The sequence below is a fragment of the Rattus rattus genome, chromosome 6 (assembly GCF_011064425.1).
Source record: "Rattus rattus isolate New Zealand chromosome 6, Rrattus_CSIRO_v1, whole genome shotgun sequence".
In the NCBI taxonomy this organism is placed as follows: Eukaryota; Metazoa; Chordata; class Mammalia; order Rodentia; family Muridae; genus Rattus; species Rattus rattus.
In genome coordinates this window covers 81,233,282-81,247,326 of record NC_046159.1, presented here as the reverse complement: position 1 = coordinate 81,247,326, position 14,045 = coordinate 81,233,282, and the positions used below count along the sequence as shown (strand labels likewise).

The following is a 14,045-nucleotide window of genomic DNA, read 5'->3' as shown; positions in this document are numbered from 1 at the left end:
AGTGATAGATATTTGAATATATGGGGAAGAGAATGGAAACACAGCACTGAGTGGCTGCTGGTTTGATGACGAAGATTTGTGATGGAAATCTTTAAAATAAAGCTGTGGCCATTTAGCTTTAGGTAACCATGAGATATGGCATAAGAAATGGAGGACAGCACTAAACCCAGTCACTATAGCTGATGCCAAGAAGTGCTTGCTGACAGGAGCCATATATAGATGTCTCCTGAGAGGCTCTACCAGAGCCTTACTGAGGAGGAGGTTTGCAGCTAACCATTGGACTGAGCACAGGGACCCCAATGGAGGAGTTAGAGAAAGGACTGAGGGAGCCGAAGGGGTTTAAACTCTATAGGAAGAACAACAATATCAATCAACCAGAACCCACCAGAGCTCCCAGGGACTAAACCACCAATCAGTGATTACACGTGGAGGGAACCATGACACCAGCCACATATGTAGCAGAGGATGGCATTGTCCAGTATCAATAGGAGGAAAAGCCCATGGTCCTGTGAAGGCTTTTTTCCTAATGTAGGGGAATTCCAGGGTGTTGAGGTGGAAGTGGGTAGGCGGGAGTAAGAGCATCCTCACTGAAGAAGGGTATGGGAGGAGGGAACGGGATAACATCTGAAATATAAATACATAAAATATCCAAGAAAAATTAAATTAAAAACAAAGCAATGGAGGACAGACTCAGAACTATAACAAAAGTGTCAGTGTTATAATATCCACTTTATATTGCTAAGGACAATTCATCAAGTATTCATCAAGGAAGAATGATATTTTAGAGGACAAACATTTGATGTAGCTCAACTGTAAAATCCATAAAATGGATTCTTTTTCCTTCATTGAAACCAAAATAAAGTAAATTAAAATTCTAACACTAGATAGCTTTTAATATGTAGTACTTAACATATATAATCAGTGTTATTAGTATTGATTTCTACATTAAAAATTACATATAGCACCACTGTCTTCATAGAGAATAATTATTTGCAGTATTTGCCTATTTATTATGCATGGAGAGTCACGTTTAGCTACAATTGAAATTATTTTATATTCAGAGTCCATTTAATTATTTAACTCCATAACTGTTCCAGTTAGCTATTCCACTGTTTAGTGGAATCACTTTGAAAATATACTTTGATCATCCTTACAGATAACATTTTAATTTCCATAACCTGCATCTAACCTTACAATGGAGATTGTCCTTGCCCCATACCCACACATCATGACTGACAGCTGTTGTCAGAATTCTGGTTCTAGGTGAGAAGTGCTCAGGGAGCACAACTGTTATAATAACCAGTCAGTCCATTCCAGTTGTGACAGATGGACTCTATGTGGCCTCCAGGTTCTCCTCTATGTGGTCTGAAGGAGAGTGCCGTGCAACCAGAGAATGAAGTTAGCAGAAACCAACTGCAGCTCAGAGCTTAGTGTTAACAAGTCTTCAGCTGCATATGTAGCCGTGTTGGGCACCGATGGGAGGAGAAGCTCTTGGTTCTGCTAAGGCTGGATCCTCAAGTGTAAGGGAACTTCAGGGTGGGAAGGCAGGAAGGGGTGGGTGGATGGGTGGGGAAACACCCTCATAGAAGAAGGGGTCGAGGATGAGATAGGAGGTTTATGGATGGAAAATGGGGAAAGGAGTTAACATTTGAAATGTAAATAAAAATATCCAATTAAAACAAAACAAAACAAATAAACAAACAAAAAACCCAAGTCATTTGCTGGCCCAGAGACAGGCATTGATGACACTGACCAAGCCAACTCTACTACTAATGCAAGGAAGAAAGGAACAAAATGGTAAATGTGCCATCTGCAAATAAGGATTTTTGAACAGCCTAGCTCTGTGTGACAGAAAGCCACACTGCCCACCTTTGTGGCACTAGACCTTGAGGGTACATACTTGCTAGAGTAGACAGGGTGATTTTCCATAACTGAGTGTGTGTCCCATTACAGTGATTCTAAACTTATTTGCTGACTAACAGGCATTCCATAAGGATGGCCACAGGTCTATCTCCTCCACCATTTGTCCTGACTGAGCTTAAACCCTCTGGCCCTCCTCTCTGCATATTTACTTATACATCAAGTACACTGTCTTTAAATAATCCGCACCTGCAATTTCTATGTTTAGACGACATTCCTCCCAATAGGGTCATAACTTTTTCTTATTCTTTACCCAGCCCAAATGACAGCTTTACAGACACTACCCATCTCAGAGAAACATTGTATGTACTCATTGCTTCCTAGAACAGTGTTATTGATTTTTAATAAGTTAAGGTTGCTGAAATCGTCTCACTTGTTTGTCTATTATGTGAGCATTTTCTCTGGTTTGTTGCTTGGATCGTCACACAGGGCAAGCCTTCAATAAGTGCTGCTTAGTAGGGGATACACGTACTTTTATTACTAGAATAATATTCAGTATGGGAGATCTGGAACAAGATATGGAGGATAGCCAGAAATGTTTTCTTTCAGAAGTTATATATATTTTGGTTATTTTAGTATCATACTGTCTTTGATTGGGACAACATGGCTAGCTACATTGGATCTTAGGTTGCGCATGGCATTCTTGGCTGGTTTAGAGTGAATGTGCCTCTGCATGGTGCAATGAAAATCAATTTAGGGGTTGAAATCATCTGTGTAGGCAGAGCCCGTCACACCATGCAATGGAGCCTCAGCAAAAGAGAAGGTAGATTATCAACGAAGGATGAATGTGCATTTTTTTCTTGATGCCACCTGGTAACACATCTTGATGAAAATGGAAACCTCGTTGAAATCTGTCCTAATTTTGCCCTGAGTATTTCTTCTTTTGACAGTGTCTCTACCTGTATTCTTTATTTATAATATGCCTTAGACACAGTTCGTTTTTATTTCTTTTTTCTGTGGGGCCTTCTAGAATCTGACAGGACCTGAGCATGGTGTTGAGAGCTCAACAAAGTTGTTGTTGGTATTTTGAAAGCTGTCAAAAACATGACAGTCCTGGTGACTAGGCTCTGCAGGTCATCTAACTCTGCCCAGGCAATAATAACAGGAAACTCCTAGCCATTTAAAAGCTTTTTATGTGGTAGACTTGGATAGACTGTAAAGTATTAGGAAGTTTAAGGTTTATTTTTATTTATATTTTTATTTTTTATTTTACAGAGCTGATTTAGACTCTGGGTCAGTACTACACATCGCATTTATAAAACCTAATATTTGACACCAGATTGACAGAATAAGTGTCATTTTTAGAAACATTTTATCCTTATTATAGAGATAACATGATAAACTGTAAGTATAAGTCAGTAAGCTATGCACTGATCCCAATTCGTCATTTTCAGTAGTCTGTGTGTGGATTATTCCAGATTCACTTTGGACCTTACTACAGAGATCTGTTTACCTTTACATATTTCCATCATCTATGGTGATGCCTGTCTGTATCCATAATGATTAATTTGCTAATGACATGTTTTGACAATGTCATGGCTTTGGCAAAGACACATGTGATGTTCTCTTTGGCAGACCCCAATTCAGCTAATGGAATTTTAAGAAGATGGAAACTTTGAACACTCTCAGCATCATACAAATCTGAAATAGTGAAAATTAAGCGAGGGTAAAGCTTTAGAAGAAAAATCAATGCATACCTCAGAAGTTCAAAGGCAGCTTAAATGGCATAAGTGTAGCAATTAAGAATACTTCATAATCTTTATTACGTGAGTGCTTTTCTTAAATAGTATATTTTGTTAAAATACTTTATAGTTTAAAATTGCATAGCTCTGAAAGTAAATTAATGTTTTTTTATTTAAACAGTTTTTCATGGAATACTTCAATTATAGCTAACTTAATAAAATATTTTCATAATATTGTAAATTAATTATGTTAATGAGACTCTTTTTACACAATAGTCATACTGTAGAGATTCTGAAAACACACGAACGAACAGACTTCTCAGAATTAGAACTTAGAAAGTCATGTGCTTACCTGGACTTTTTCAAAAGCAACAGTGAGTTGTTCCTGGGCAAACTGATTTATTTAATGTTGTCCAGTGAGCGGTCTTCTGCTTCTGTGGATCCAGCACATACTAAATTCCAGGGGAGATACTTTAAAATCAAAGTTTTGAACTTTTCTGCTATTGTAGCAAAGCAATTCCCACATCTGTTTTAGTGATGGCAAAAGTTTTACAATATATCACTGTAGATGTGATTTTATATTTAATTTATAGGTATTTAGGGCAAAGGACAAAAATATCTATGAATAATATTTTTGTAGGGAATTAACATATGTGTGTGTGTGTGTGTGTGTGTGTGTGTGTGGTGTGCAATACTTTAAGATAATATCTTGTTAGGAGCAGTAAGTGACTAATGATTAACAGGAATGGTTATTGGCAAAAGGTTGACAAGGTCACAGAAGCCAGGTATGTCCATGTTCTACTGAGAATATCTGCTTCTCCTAATATCTAAGTAGGTGCAGTGTTCAGAAGAAACAATTTTGCCCAGTGCTCAAAAACCTACTCATTTTGTATACATTGCTACATATAAAATAAAACTAGCATGATCAGAGTTTAATTTTAAAGGATGAGAAATCCAGATAGTGGTTTAAATTTTAAAGTCAACGCTTCACTAGCCAGTGCTTTTGTATTTTACTCCTTTATTTGTCTTTCATTTTATGAATATGGGTGTTTTGCCTGCATGTGCATTATGCACCCTCTGTGTGCAATCCCTATACAAGCTGGAAGGCAGAGTTGGATTCCCTGCAACTTTTGTGTTACAGGACGTTGCCAGCTGCCGCTGCTGCTGCTGCTGCTGCGTGTGTGTGTGTGTGTGTGTGTGTGTGTGTGTGTGTGTGTGTGTGTGTGTGTGTGTGTGTATTGTGTATATGATGGGAGCCACACCTAATCCTTTGTAAGAGAACAGAGAACCAAGTGTTCTTAACCACAGAGTCATCTCTCTAGTTTCTTTCTATGCATTTACATGACAGCACATTATTTTAATACATAGTGTATAATTTTCATTCATATTACAAAATGTATATACAGTTCTCAGATTTGCAGAAGGAAATATTCCAAATTCTAATTGAATCAATGCAGAGAAAATCAATATAGGTGATTTATATCTTATATCTGTTAAGGTCTAGACTAGTATGCCAAATATTGCTTTTTAGACATTTAAGTTTGACTTGATAGTTGGTAGCCTAATGATCTGATAGTCTCTTGATGCAACTCTTTTCAAAGAAATACTATTGCATAGTGGGATGTAAAACTAGTTCCCCTAATTTTTATCAGGATCATAATTTTTGTCTTTATCACAATGCAGAGTTAAAGAGACTAACATTTCAAGTTAGAAGTCTTTGTAGAATGGATGGATCCAAAGGTTGCAACCATAACATGTGTTTCAAATTTGTAGCTTTCTAAATTCAATGTCATTGTTTTAGCCAATAGGACATATGCTCTGGAGAACAGATTTACGCTTGTCACAAACAAATGCTAATGTCTATTTTGCTTTTAAAAATATGGTCATTTTTTTGCTAGAATATGATTATCTGCAAGGTGTCTGAGGAAATAAGTTATTTCTGCTAGACTGTTGCATCACTGGAGCTTTATAAAAATAGACAAACCCATGGCTCTAGCTGCATATGTAGCAGAGGATGGCCTTGTTGGGCATCAATGGAAAGAGAAACTCTTGGTTCTGCCAAGGGTGGACCCCCCCAGTGAAAATGTCAGGGTAGGGGGTGGGAAAGGGTGGGTGGGGGAACACCCTCATAAAAGTAGGGATAGGGATTTATGGACAAGAAACTGGGAAAGGGGATAACATTTGAAATGTAAATTTAAAAAATCTAATAAAATGTCATAATGTAAATAAAAAAATAAAGTGAATCCAAATTACTTAAAAAAAGAAAGTGAATATTTGATTTACGTCATTAGAAACTGTAACTGTTTCTGATATCGAAACATTTGTGAAATTATAAGAGTAATTAGTATTACAAGATTTTTAAGTATCTACTTAGAATATTCTCAGACATAATTGCATTTGGATTTACTAGTATCCAGTTTACTAGTTTTTAGAATTACTTTCTAATTTGCTTTTCAGGGAAATAATCAGGACTTCTCAATTTTCCTCACAATTCTTGAATAGCAGAGAGTTGGAATATGCATTAAATCAAAATGTAATGGCTTTTAAATAATGATTTGTCTTGTATAAGCAGGGTTTTTTTTCAATTTGTAAATTACCAACAATTGCATATCATTTACTTTAAGTGATTTTTATTTTTAATGAGATTGTATTACATGCTACATTTAACTAAAAGAAGTTACATAGATTTATGTGTGTGCTGTGATATTGTAATATGTATGGGCCCTGGTGAATATTTTGCCAAGTTGATTAACATCTGCAATCTCATGTGTTCCTGTAGTGAGGATATTTTACTCTCAGCAGTTTTCAAGTACAAATTATAATTAAGTAAATGACCAAACACTGCTTTCCAAAACTCATTTCTCCTAAGTGATATTTAGAACCTGATCAACATTTACTTATCCCAAACATCTCTTTAGTCTCTGGTAACCACACATTTCTTCTCTGTCTCAGTGACTCAGAGGTATTTGATTTTGTGTATGAGTGAAACTGTTTGGTTTTGAACCTGGTTTATTTTACCCAATGAAAACTCTTCATTTTTCATCTATATAGAAACAAAGGATTTTCTTCTTATTAACATCATTTTTGCTTTTAATAAATTAAGAATTTCACATATAACACATAGCACACAACATATATCACATAACATAACATATAACAAACCTGTAACATATAACCATAACCTATAACCTATAACTTATAACCTATAATATATATTATATAATGTGCTTTGGTCATATTTTCCCACTAGTCCTTCTTTTCCAACTCCTTCCACATATCCTAACATTTTCCTCACTGAACTTCATTTGTTCATATTAAAACACACACACACACACACACACACACACACACACACACACACACACACACACACTGAGTTCACTTACTTCTGCCTGTATCTACAGAAGTTGAGTACCACCTACAGTAGCCTGAGTAATCTTTAAAAGATTGCTCCCTGTGAAAAATGTTTACTTGCCCTGTGTTGACAGCTGTCAATGGCCAATAGCTTCTCAGATAGGGGTGGGGTTTTCTGAATCATCTTTGTCCATGCAGGAAGTTTAGCTGAATTGATCTTGTGCAGGTTTTGTGCATATAGTCACAGCACTGTGAATTCATGAGACTAACGATGCTGTCATGTACACCAAATGATGTTTTCTTGTAAACATTTAGTCCTTCTTACCCTTACAATATTTGTGCCCTGCCTCAACTTTTTACAATGATCCCTGAGCTGAGTGGGAAGGATGTATGATATCGATGTCCCATTCAGAGCTGAACCATCTACAATATCTGGTTCTATAAATTCTGTTAATCTCCATCTACTACGTGAAAAAGGTTCTCTGATCAGAGATGAGAGATACATTAGCCTGGGGATATAATGATAACTTAGGGGGTAATTTAGTGCTAGGACAATTTAATCAAATAATATTAGGTTCTCTCATATGTGATATGACCTACCAAGTCACAGGTTTGGAGCTAAGGTAATGGTACTAAGGATGAGTTCTCTCTTGCAAGGCATGCCGCAAATCTAGACAGAAAGTGATTGGTTACTTCTATAACATTTATATATCACTGTGGCACCAGTATTCATTTCTCAATAGGTCAGTCATTAATATAACTTGCAGAATTCTATAAAACTTTTCTTTCTCAGTTGTGAAACTAGCACCAGCATTATGAAAGTTAACTAATAAAAATGAAATCTTCATATTGGCGATGTCATGATTGCTGCATTGCTTTCAATCAACTAGGTGGTGTTTTTATCAATAGGGTCCTACCACCAAATTCAGGACATTAATAAAGAATAATGCTATTTTTGGAAGAATTGAAGGATTCAACTGACCAAAAACTGAAAAGGTGGTAACCCATACTTCTCAATGAGCTTTACCTTTGATCATCTATGGTGGTAGTGAGAAGCATTGTTTCCATGTCCCAGTGTAGATCCATTTAAACTCTTTCTCAATCTTGAAATTTAAAAAAAAGTGTATGTATGTTTTGCTTGCATGTATACCACGTGCATATCTGGTGTCCCCTGAGGCTCAAAGATAGGGTTGGATGCCCTAGAGTAGAAAATTGTATGTGAGTGCTGAGACTCACATCTGAGTCCTCTGCAAGCAGTCAGTTCTCTTAACTACTGAGTCACCTCTCCAACCCAATGTTAGCTCTGTTCATATGTGTATGTGTATAAATATTTTAGAAAGCTTCTGTGATATTGGGATTCTAATTGTAAGTTTCAAAGATCTTTATAACTAGATATCCTTTCTTTTTCCTGCTCCTCTACCTTGCTCTCCCATCACCACTCCATGTAACCCTTCTCATTTCATCATTCATATGCCTCCCTTCATACCATCTTTGTTTTATTTCCTGTTCCTTGTAATCTGCTGGTGGTCAATGCCACTCCCCAATATATATGCATACTTCAATTTTAACCAATCTATCTAAAGTTTTGTTTCTAGCTTCCAAATATGAAACATGCAGCTGTTTTCTTTCTAATTCAAAATATTCCCATTCAGAATAATCATTTCCATCTTTTTCCATTACCTATAAATTTAATAATTTTATTTTTTCCCTTTTTTAAAATTTAATTTATTGTTTTTATTTATTAATGTTATATCCTGCTCCCTGTCCCTCTCCTGGTCAATTTCTTTCACAATCTTTTCCTCATCTCTCTATCCCTTGTCTTCTGAATGGGTGCAGCTCCTTGTGTATCTCCCCCAACCTTGGATTTCAAGTTTCTGTGAGAATAGGTGCTTCCTCTCCCACTGAAGCCAGACAAGGCATCCCAGCTAAAAGAACACAACCCATGTACAGGCCACAGCATTTGGGATAGCCCCTGTTTCAGTTGCTTGAGACCCAAATGAAGACCAAGCTACAAATGTGCAGGAAGGCTTAGGTTCAGCCCATGTTGGTGGTTCAATGGAGCAGAGGCTGAGGAAATGGCCAACCAATAACAATCCCAACTTGAGACCCATGCATGTGCAAGCATCAATCCCTAACACTATTAATGATACTCCATTATGCTTGCAGACAGGAGCAAGTTGTCCTCTGAGAGACTCCACCCAGCAGCTGACTCAGACAGATACAGACACCCAAAGCTAAACAGTGGATGGAGGTTATGGAAGAATAGGAGGAAGGATTGAGGTCCCCAAATGGGATATGAACTCAACAAGAAGACCAACAGAGTCTTAATTTTTAAAAAAAATTTCAGTTTTTAAAGCTGAGTAACATTTTACTGTGTATGTGTATTAGATTTTCATGATCCACTCATCAGTTCTACTTTCTAATCACTGTTAGTAAATCAACAGTGCTCGTGATAAGCTAGTATTAATTTTTTAATAGGATATAAAATCATGTGAGTGTAAGTCCAGAAGTGGTATAGCTGGATCATATTGTAGATCTTCATCTAGCTTTTTGAGTAACCACTATACTGATTTCAGTAATGGCTGCATTGGTTTGCACTTCTACAGTAGCGAGCATATTACTCTTTCCCTATGGCGAGCCCACATTCATTGTCATCAGTTTGCTTTCTTAGTTTGATTTTTTGGTTTTAATATTAGCCATTTTGGGTGTGTAAAGAAGACATATCAAAGTTGTTTTCATTTTCATTTCTCTGATGGCTCTTGATGTTAAATATTTAAAATATATTTCTCAGACATTTGTATTTATTCTTTTGAAAACTTTAATTCTGTACTTTGATTTTAATTGTTATTTTTGTATTTTCATCATTAATCCTTTGTATATTGTAGATTCTTACCCTCTTCCAGATATATAGTTTTGTAATTTGCCTCATAACTTAACAAAAAGAATTATAGGCCAGATTCTCTGATGAACTCTCACATTCTTTCCATCTCTGTGTCTGTCTCTTTCTCAATAAAATATTTGCAACCCAAATTAAAAAAAAAACTTATCAAAGTCATCATCCCCTTACTATAACTCAACATCATCTCAGAGATCCAGTTATGGTTAAACATATGGATATTAACATATGTAATTTGCTTTATGACTAGATTCAAAGACAGAAACCACCCAAACTTCTCATTAAATGAAGAAATTACCTATGACAAAATCAAACATCATATTATCATAAAACTGGAGAATCTAGGGATATAGGAGATACATAACCCAGCACAATAAAGCCAATATATTGGAAGTCCATAGCCAATATCATGTTAAATGGAAGAAAAACTAGAAATATTGTCACTAAAATAAGGAAAAGGCAAGGCTGTCTGCTCTCCCCATCTTTATTCAATATGAGACTTGAAGTTTTCACAGTCCAATAAGACAAGAAAAAGGGGGATAAAGGGATACACATAGAAAAGGAAGAAGTCAAATATCTTAGTTTGCAGATGATATAGAAAAGACTACAAAGACACTACAGCATCTCCCCTCAGCTGAAGAACACATTCAGTAATGTAGTAGGATAGAAAATTAATACACTAAAAGGTAAGTAGCCTTTCAAAACAGCAAGACCCTATAGACTGAGTAAGAAATTAAAGAAACAACCTCTTATATTCCAGCCCTCAAATATCTTAGATTAAATCTGAGATGGGAGTGTTGTACAGTGAAATGAAAGAAATTATAGAAGAAACCAGGAGATGGAATGGCCCTCCATGATGAAGAATTGGTTGGGATAATAGTGTGATAATGGCTACTAAAGCAGAAACAATCTACAAATTAAATGGACCTCCGTCAAAATTGTAATATAATTCTTCACACAACTTAAATATAATCTTCAACTGTATTTGAAAGACAAAAGACCTAGGTTGGCTAAAATAGTTCTGCACAATAAAAGTCACTGCTGGAGGTATTATAATTCCAAATTTCAACTTGTACTATATAGTCAAGTAGTAAAAATAGTATTGTACTGGCATAAAAACAGAGACATTAATCAGCAGATTAGACTTGAGGACCTACACACAAACTCACATCCTTACAGCCACATAGATTTGACAAAAAAACCCAACAATACACATCGGAGGAATTGTAACATCTTGAACAAATAGTATTTGTCAAACTTCATAGATACATGTAAGAGAAGGAAACTACATCATTATCTCTCTATACATAACTCAACTCCAAATAGATAAGCACTTTAACATAAGAGCTGATAACTCAAGTGTATCTGGGGGAGAAAATACAGAATATGCTTGAATTTATTGGCATAGGAAAGGATTTGCTTAACAGGCCTCTGATAGCACAGGCACTATGGCCAACTGTTGATAAATGGAACTTTATGTAACTGAGAAGTTTCCATGCAAGATACCACCATCTATAATCAGAACACTGTATTGACGAAACCTCTAATACAAATCAAGATCTTTCCCCTGAACCTAGCTTCATAGGTTTACCAGCCATTTTATTTCTTCGCATTGTTTTCCTTGCTGTTGCACTTTGTAGGTGCCAACGTTTTAATTATCCTAGTATTTGAGAAATATTTATGTCTGCATTTAGCATTTTCAGTACTTAATAACCACTCTGTATTAATAACTGAAAGAAAGCATGTCTTAAATCTGCAGTTGTTAGTTTTTGGTGAGTTTTTATTGAATCATTTGTATTTGCTATGTATTCAGAAAAAAATATAAACCCAAAATCGTGACCGTTGATTAAGACTTGTGTTATGATTGCACTCTACTTATCAAGTGCCCTTATGCCTTTTTAAAGATGTTTAATACTTCCTTTTAATTTTGTGCAACACTGCAATACCCTCACATAAAATAATTCATTTTATGTTGCAATTCCTAGCATTGCACAATAATGTTCCTGTTATTAAGATGCATAGAACTCTGTATCAACATTATTAAATATTCATGCTTTCTCACTATTTCCTTGTTATTTAGCATTTACACCTACTAGGAGATGAGAGACGGTTGCTGCTTAGTCATCACTTACCTGTCATGGTGCATTCCGATTTTGCTTTCGTTTTATAAGAAATCTGAAGCACACTGTTGTTCACTCTTAAGTTTGAGATGCAACCATTAACATTAATTGACTGCTGGATTCCGTTCCTGTGATTATTATGTCTGATTATCGTGTTCCTCTGCAGGAATGGCTTGAGACCCTTCTTCCCTGCATGTCTAGAAAGAAACAGAACTTGATTGTGGTAGCAAATGTATCCTATTGAAAAAATTAGTCCCTTTTCCCACCCATTAACAGGATCAGGTATGGGGGTGGAGACAGGAGAGAAGCCCAGAGGGCGATGAGAACAAATGGAATTATGTAACTGTGGGGTGTGGGGAGCAGGGGAACCTCTAGAAAGACCCTAAAAAATCTGGGATATGAGAGGCTCCCAGGACTCAGTGGGGATGTCCTTAACTGAAATGCCCAGCATCAGGGAGATAAAACATGAAGAGACCATCTCCAGTAGATAGACAGGGTACCCCAATGGAGGGATGGGGTCACTAAACTACCTTTGATTTTTGACCCGGAATTTTCCTTTCTAAGAGAAATACTTGGACAAAAATTGAGCAGAGATTGAAAGAAAGGACATCCGGTGTCTGGTCCGATTTGGGATTTATCTCATGGGCAGACACCAAACCCTGACACTATTACTGATGTCATGTTGTGTTTGCAGACAGGAGTCTAGCATGGCTGTCCTCTGAGAGGCTTTACCAGCAGCTGACTGAGACAGATGCAGAAACTTACAGTCAACCATTGGACTGAGGTCAGGGACCCCAATGGAAGTGTTAGGAGAAGGACTGAAAGAGCTGAAGGAGATTGGAACCCCATAGGAAGACTAACAGTATCAACTAACCTGGACCCCTAGAAGCTCCCAGAGACTACGTCAGCAACCAAAGAGCATACGTGGGCAAGTCTATGGCCCCAGGCACATATGTAGCAGAGGACTGCCTTGTTTAGCCTCAGTGCGAGAGCACATGCTTAATCCTGTAGAGACTTGATGCCTACAGGAAGGGGAATGGGGGTGTGTGATATGGATGAGAGTGGGTGAGTGGAAGGTGTGGTGGGTGAGCACCATCTCAGAGGCAAAGGAGAATGGGTATGGGGTGTAGAACTTTTCGGGGGACTGGGATGGGGGTAACATTTGGAATGTAAATAAAAAATACAAAATACAAAATACAAAAGAAAATCAAAATCATTAGTGTCTTTGAGCCTTGAGAATTGCAGGCAACTGCAATCAGGAAGCTTATTCCTCAATAGGGGTTATGTCAGAAGTACTCTTATGTGTGTGGTCTTTGTCTATGTAGAGACCCTGTATATAAAATGCCAGGCACAGCCCCTGCATAGACGGTACTTTGCTTCTTACAATATTGATGACCAGGCCGCACACACCCGCCCCTTTTCCATCGCTGAGAAAAGGCTCTAGTCTCTGAAGTAGTTGACAGAGTGATCTTGGTTCATCTAAGAGCACTGTGTTGGCTCATGCCAGAATCAGCGAACATGGAATCTTAGTGAAAGTTTACTGCCAGAAGGGAAGCATACAGTACAAACACTAGAAGCTCAGAACACATAAGATGTTCATTTCTGAATTATTTAAAACTTGGTTATATGCTAGAAATAAATTACCTTCACTCTTTTCAAAATATATTTGGCTATTTATTTGACTAGGTTCCTATAAGAAAATACCTCAGATGTTTTCCTCCCATTGTGCAGGCTCCCACTTTGCTTGGCTGGTAGTAGTTTTAGCTATGTATGAATACGGATCCATTTGTGTTGTTCAACATTCAGGTATCCACATTGATCAGCACCCTACGTTGAAGATGCTGTCCTATCTCGAGTGTGTATTTTTGGCTTCTGTGTATAAAATGGCTATCTATAAGCATTAAGAATTATGTCTGGGTCTTCAATTAGATTACACTAATCAATATGTGTGTTTTTGTACTAATAGTGTGCTGTTTCAATTACTATCACTTGGTAATATAACTTGCAATCACTAAGTTAATCCAACTACAAACACTTGGACCTATAACAGCAACCCGTCAGTAAGCTATGCTG

General features: G+C 36.9%; 1 protein-coding gene across 2 annotated transcripts in view; it reads left to right on the top strand.

Annotated features, from left to right (window-relative positions):
- Positions 1 to 14,045, top strand: part of Ccser1 (coiled-coil serine rich protein 1) — a 1,322,544-nt gene that overhangs the window by 360,184 nt on the left and 948,315 nt on the right. The gene's annotated exons all lie outside the window — the stretch shown is intronic.